The sequence below is a fragment of the Dermacentor andersoni genome, chromosome 6 (genome assembly GCF_023375885.2).
Source record: "Dermacentor andersoni chromosome 6, qqDerAnde1_hic_scaffold, whole genome shotgun sequence".
In the NCBI taxonomy this organism is placed as follows: domain Eukaryota; kingdom Metazoa; phylum Arthropoda; class Arachnida; order Ixodida; family Ixodidae; genus Dermacentor; species Dermacentor andersoni.
In genome coordinates this window covers 145,871,440-145,877,540 of record NC_092819.1, presented here as the reverse complement: position 1 = coordinate 145,877,540, position 6,101 = coordinate 145,871,440, and positions in this window count along the sequence as shown.

Sequence of the window (6,101 nt, the reverse complement as noted above, 5' to 3'; positions counted from 1 at the left end):
GTAAAACGGTAATAGTGCTTTTCCATTTGATTCCAAATATTTAAAATCAATTCTATTAATATGAAACATCTTTATTACCAGGTCAATCTTTGTCGGAGGAACTTCATCTCGCCTAAAGAGAGCACAGCACCACCCATAGTGTTAGCCTATCCCAACTCTTTTATTTACAGCACCAGACATTTGTGAGAACCCCACGTTTCTTTTGCGCTGTCCTACAGAACTCACATCGTACTAATATTTCGCTGTCCGTCACCAGCCGCGTATTATTTTTTGAGCTATTGGAGGCGAGTACTTATGGAGTCACCATCTATGGTAGGCACCTCGCCTGCGTAGTGTGAGGAATAATGCGGCGCTCTCCTCATAAGTTTGGCAGTCCGCGCTTAATAAAAACACAATCCAGGAACCCTGTTAGATATTTCTGTACGTACATTTCAACTGCTGGAAGTATTTTACTGCCAAACTAATCATCTTCACCAAACAGAAAGCACAGAATGGTTTACACACATCATCTCTTTACTGAATAGGTAGTGAACGCCAAAACTGCGCGTGGTCGCTGTGATGGAGTCCCCCGCAACAGTTTCTTGCGCGAAAGGTTGGCAATCGCTGAGAGCAAACTATGTGCGATCTGTACCTATAGTAAGTTGTCTCTATAACCAAATCGATCATCACAGAAGGAAGCCTCAATACAACCAAACGGCTTCCCAGTAGCCGGCTGCGCTTCTGCATGCGCTACCGCACACAATGTTTTGCTATTGCTGCCAGCACGATTTCGCGCCGTGCCGTCAGTTTAGGCTGCGGATTATGAGCAATTGTTAGTACACAAGCAACCAATGTTGTGTGGTTGCTATCAGAGCTGTTCAAAAATGATTTCATTATAACTCCAAGCACTTCGACATCTACGGCGACTTTTGATATGCAGTCAGATGATTCAAACTTTCGTTTTCTTTTGAAATCTTGGACGTTTCAATGTCATTATTTCTGAAGTTGCGTTTACTACATGTTTATCCGTCTTCTCAGCGAGTTATTTCTCGTAGAATTCTTTTTCTTAATCCAGTATATTGACGGTTTGGTGTTAACGCAAACATCAGAATATATGCCATGCCTTTCTTTAATGTACTCCTTATCATCCTCTTACAATTCCAGTGAACTTCCCAGTATCTAGCATCAACTTGTTCAAACACCAGAGCTTCATCACATTAGCTGGGCCGCGCTCGTGCGAGCGTCTCAGTGCGTGCTTTGTGCTCTCACCTGGAACATCGCAGCTCTGACACCGTAGCAGAAATCTTCCCCACGAAAGTACTTGCTACACACCCGAGTTTTAGCCGATGGCTGCTTGCCGGTTCCAACTTTCATGATCCAAGCTTCCCGCAGCTTCCTGTCCTGCGGGTGCGTGTGAAGGCCGATACCGGGCTCCGTTGAGTATGTCCGGCACTGTGGCATCAAGCAGTAGCCTACCGTGTTTGATGTTTTCAAAGGCCGCCACTACCCATCATAGTGCTTTAAAGAATTGTTAAGCAGACACGCGAAACGGGAAAAACCTCCCCATTTACTCAGAACCAGCGCGACAGACATTGTACTTTCGTTTTCACCTATTTTCGGCGCTTCCCAAGCAGCCGACGCGGCCGCTGTGATTCCTCATACCACGTCGCGCCGACGCTGGCGCCAGCTTCTCCTTTGATGGAGCTCGCCCCCAATAGTGAACTGTCGATGTGATCTGCCAATTTATGTACACCGCAACACAAGACAACTTTCCAGTGATCTCCATTTCGGCGTATGTAATATGGTAGCGTCCTTCACATCAGCAAATTTGCAGCCGTCGTGAACTATATCTCCTTTCTATTCTCACACATTTTGCTACAGTTATAGACAACTGCTCAATTCTATTGCAGAGTACGTGAAGTATTAACGCGACAGCGTTAAGGAGCTCGTGTCGCAGAAAAGCCGGTGTCGTCGGCGTCGGCGGCGCTGGCCGTGAGCGATAAATCCCAGCAGGCACTTCATGAATAAAAACAACTTGCAAGATGGGCTGGGTGGGAATCGAACCAGGGTCTCCGGAGTGTGAGACGGAGACACTACCACTCAGCCACGAGTTGGATGCTTCAAAGCGGTAGAAAAGCGCGTCTAGTGAATGCGGTGTTGCCTTAGAAACGAGCTGTTTCTAAGGCTCAGGCGCACATTTCGTTGCCGCGCCGAACGCTGCGTTGCTCGACGCTCACCGCGTCCGATGCGGGGCGCGTAGTCGCTTCGCCGTAGCCCATTGTCTTACACCCCTTGGCGGGTCGACGGGAACGCTGTCGCGTTCCACTCTTGAAGGCGAAGCTTAAGCGTCCTCCAATTTTTGCAATGAACATCGGCCTGTCGTGGTGGTTCAGTGGCTATGCCGTTCTACTGCTGAGCACGGCACCAGGGATTGCATTCCCGGCCGTGTGGGCGGAACTCCGACGTGGCGAATTGCTAAGAAGTCGCAGTTTTGTCCGAAATCATTATTTTGGAATCCAAATTTGTAGATGGCTGTAAGAATTAAGTAGAATATTACAGTTATCGGCTGCGCAAGCAAGTGTTAACGTTACCTTGCTAACTAAATAAGAAGCATGGTGTAAAGCTCGCAGATGCAAACATCAAACCATCTCACTCGATGACCACGGAGAGTCCCGGTCAGGACGCTGACATGATGAAGAGTGGCAGCAGCAAGCAAATTGCCCTTCGTGGTTCCTCTCTGTTCAGCGCGAACTAGACGAGTTAAAACAAAGTGCCTATGAATCCACTAGCTATCGCACGTTGCCTGAACTTAGCACCCACCGCCCATTACCTCCAGGAAAGAGGGTGCGCGGCCACGCTCAGGTGCACCATGAGCAGCCGAGGTTGTAGTAGAAGATAGAAATGTGGTAACCTGACCACCCCCAACCTCACTTTCCCTACTAGTGTGCCAACACCTCCCCGCTCCCTTCTTGTGCACTCGGATCCTGCCCTATACACCCCGACGGCTGAAATAAGCCACTATCATCCTCTGCTCACCTGAGCATGATTACAATTGCGGCTACAACACACGGCGCTCGGCCGCAATCATATAGCACTTGTACTTCATACGGAACATCGCGGCGACGCCGATGATCTCGACCCAGTCCCAACCGGTGCCACCGGAAGCCCATGCTGCATCTTGGAATGCACCGAGAACTAATCCTTGGAGGACGCCTGGCAATAGTCCCATCTGTTATTTTTGCTGCACTCCCGGACACGTCAACCGATATTGCCGCCGTCGCCCTCAAGCGTTCGGCGGCGCCTCTCGGCCCTTCTATTACGGCAGCCAGCCCTTTCTCCATTACGCCGCTCCTTCCCCGCAACCGTGTGCTCGTGCTGACCTCCCAGAATTTCCGTCACGTCGCTCGCCCTCTAATCGCCGACGCTCGCTCTCTCCAATGCGTCGGCGACCCGCAGAACCTGACTAGGAATACTGGACGTCGACGTCGCAGTTCAAGAGGCAAGATCTGCCCCCCATTCGAACTGTCCAAGCCCTCGCGCCTGTCCTGCTAGCGGTCGAAATTTGTGTACAAGGTTTTCCTGCATTCGCTCTTGTGGATACCGGCGCAGCCGTTTCTGTGATAGCCACCAAACTGTGCCGTTCACGGCGCAAGGTGACCACGCCGCTTTCTGGACTGTCGCTTCATACAGCAAGCGCGCGACATGACACTTCGCACGCAGCCTGTACTGTACGTGTGCTTATTCACGGCATTGTTTATATCGTCGAATGTATTGTTCTTCCCGCCTGCTCGCATGACGACATCCTCGGATGGGACTTCTTATCCCGTCATAAAGCCGTGATCGACTGCGCACCCGCCGAAGTTGAATTTTCCCCTCTGTGTGACGCACCATTGCACAAAGACCATGATCGCCCTCCTAAACTTACCGAGCGCGAGGACAGATATTCCGCCTCGCTCCTTCGCCCTCGTACCCGTCTCTTGAGATGCCATCACTGATGCAACGGTCCTCTTCACGCCGTCCGATGTCTTCATGAGCCGTAAATTTCTCCCACTACCCTTCCCAACGCTTGACCTCGCCGGCAGCTGCAGCAATGTATACTTCTACAATCCCCTCTGTGCGCCTATTGCGCTGCTCGTTGGTGAATGCTTTGGCTTCGTGGAACTCCTCGACTCTTGGTCTTTGGTTGACGTCCCCGGAGACTCTTTTGATGTCGACTCCAGCCAACCACCTTCGATTTCCGCGCTTGAGGAGACGTCCAGGGATGCGTTCTCGAGTGCCATCGCCGATAGACTCACACCTGCCGAACGCAACGACCTTCTTGATCTCCTGCACCCCTTTAGAAGTTAATTCGACGTTTCACCGCCTCAACTGGGCCGCACATAGGAAGTGCAGCACTGCATTGACACAGGTTCGCATAAGCCGTTACGTAAACGACCGAACCGCGTATCTGCCGAAGAGCGTCGTGTCATTACCACCAAAGTTGAAGATATGCTGCGCCGTGACGTTATTCAACTTTTGCCCAGTCCCTTGGCATCTCGATGTTTTTTCCTAACCCAAATACTCAGTTTCAGGTTCCCTCGCGACTTTTTTTTACAGGACCATCCATCTTTAGCTCCACATAATCTGCGCTTTAAAGCTGCACCTCTACGCGAAGGCCTGCTGTTTCAATTTAACTCTGCATAATTCCGTAATTACAAACAGTTTTTGGAGCCGCATAAGTGCGTGCGAACTTGTCAAGCACATGTCAACCTCGGGGGAAAGGAACTAAGAAGTATGTAAGTAACCCGAACAGATGCTTTTTTTTTTGTTTCTCGCATGGGTCGATTGCATGCAACATTGCACGGTCATACTGCCAGCCTCGCAGCTCTTGAATCGATAGCTCTTGAATAACAATTCACCTTTTGTAGAGTAGAGTCCCGTGAAGCACAAAGTATGGTGACACAAGACAACGTTTAGCCGAGCTACAATAGCCGGACGTATTAACACAACTCCATACGCTCCATATGTCAATGCGCCAAAATACATGAAAATCTGAATTTGCAATAAGGTCTACTTTTCAGCTGACTATTTGGGCAGACATCAGCTGCATACTCACGAAGAATCAGTGCGGGTGGCGCCGCATGACACAAAGTAGTCGCATGCGCGTCTATAAGATTACGGGATTCATTGAAAGTCTAGGGTCAATCTGCAGGTTTCTGAGACATTCAATGTACATTATGAAAATTTCGCGTCACCGAAGTCCCTAGAAATTTCATGCACCCAATTTGGTTGACGCATGTACCTAGCTGACACAAGCATTGTGGAATTTTTCAATACTGAGACACGAACTGCGAAACAGCAATGTAATTATAAGTGATAACTTATAGTTATATAAGTTAATGTGATTTGCTAGAGCTATACTTGAGGCGTATTCGCTCTTTCCAAGTATGATTACTAGTTGATCACCTGCCATGGTTGCTTAGTGGCTATGGTGTTGGGCTGCTAAGCACGAGACCACGGGATCGAATTCCGGCCACGGCGGCCGCATTTCGATGAGGGCGAAAGGCGAAAACAACCGTGTACTTAGATTTAGGTGCATGTTAAAGAACCCCAGGTGATCGAAATTTCCGGATTCCCCCACTAAGGCGTGTCTCATAATCAGAAAGTGGTTTTGGCACGTAAAACCCCATAATTTAATTAATTACTTGTTGATCGGAAATGCTCGTCGTCAGTTGTGTTCCGTACGCAGTAAAAAAGTGTGGACCCTTAATTGTGCTGGATATTCCAATAGTTGACACCTTTACCCTTCAGGCTATTAGCAATTTATTGTACCTAACATCGAGCTTAAATAGCTGCGGCGATTAGAGTACACGTACTTGAGTTGAATATTTTGAAGCGATTCTGACCATATCGCACAAGCCGAAATATCGGACACGAATGTCCAAAAGTGATAGTCGGTAAAGTTAGTCATGTGGTTTTTGTATCCTCTGTCGCTGCTATCATCATGTTTTCTTGCCGCATAATGTAGCCAAGAAGGAAAACGTTAGTGGTACGCATTCATAATTCGTTCGTACCCATTTAAGGCACAAAAGGGGGTGAGGAGGTGTGGGGCGCTAGCGATAATAGGAATCAGCCGCCTTCAG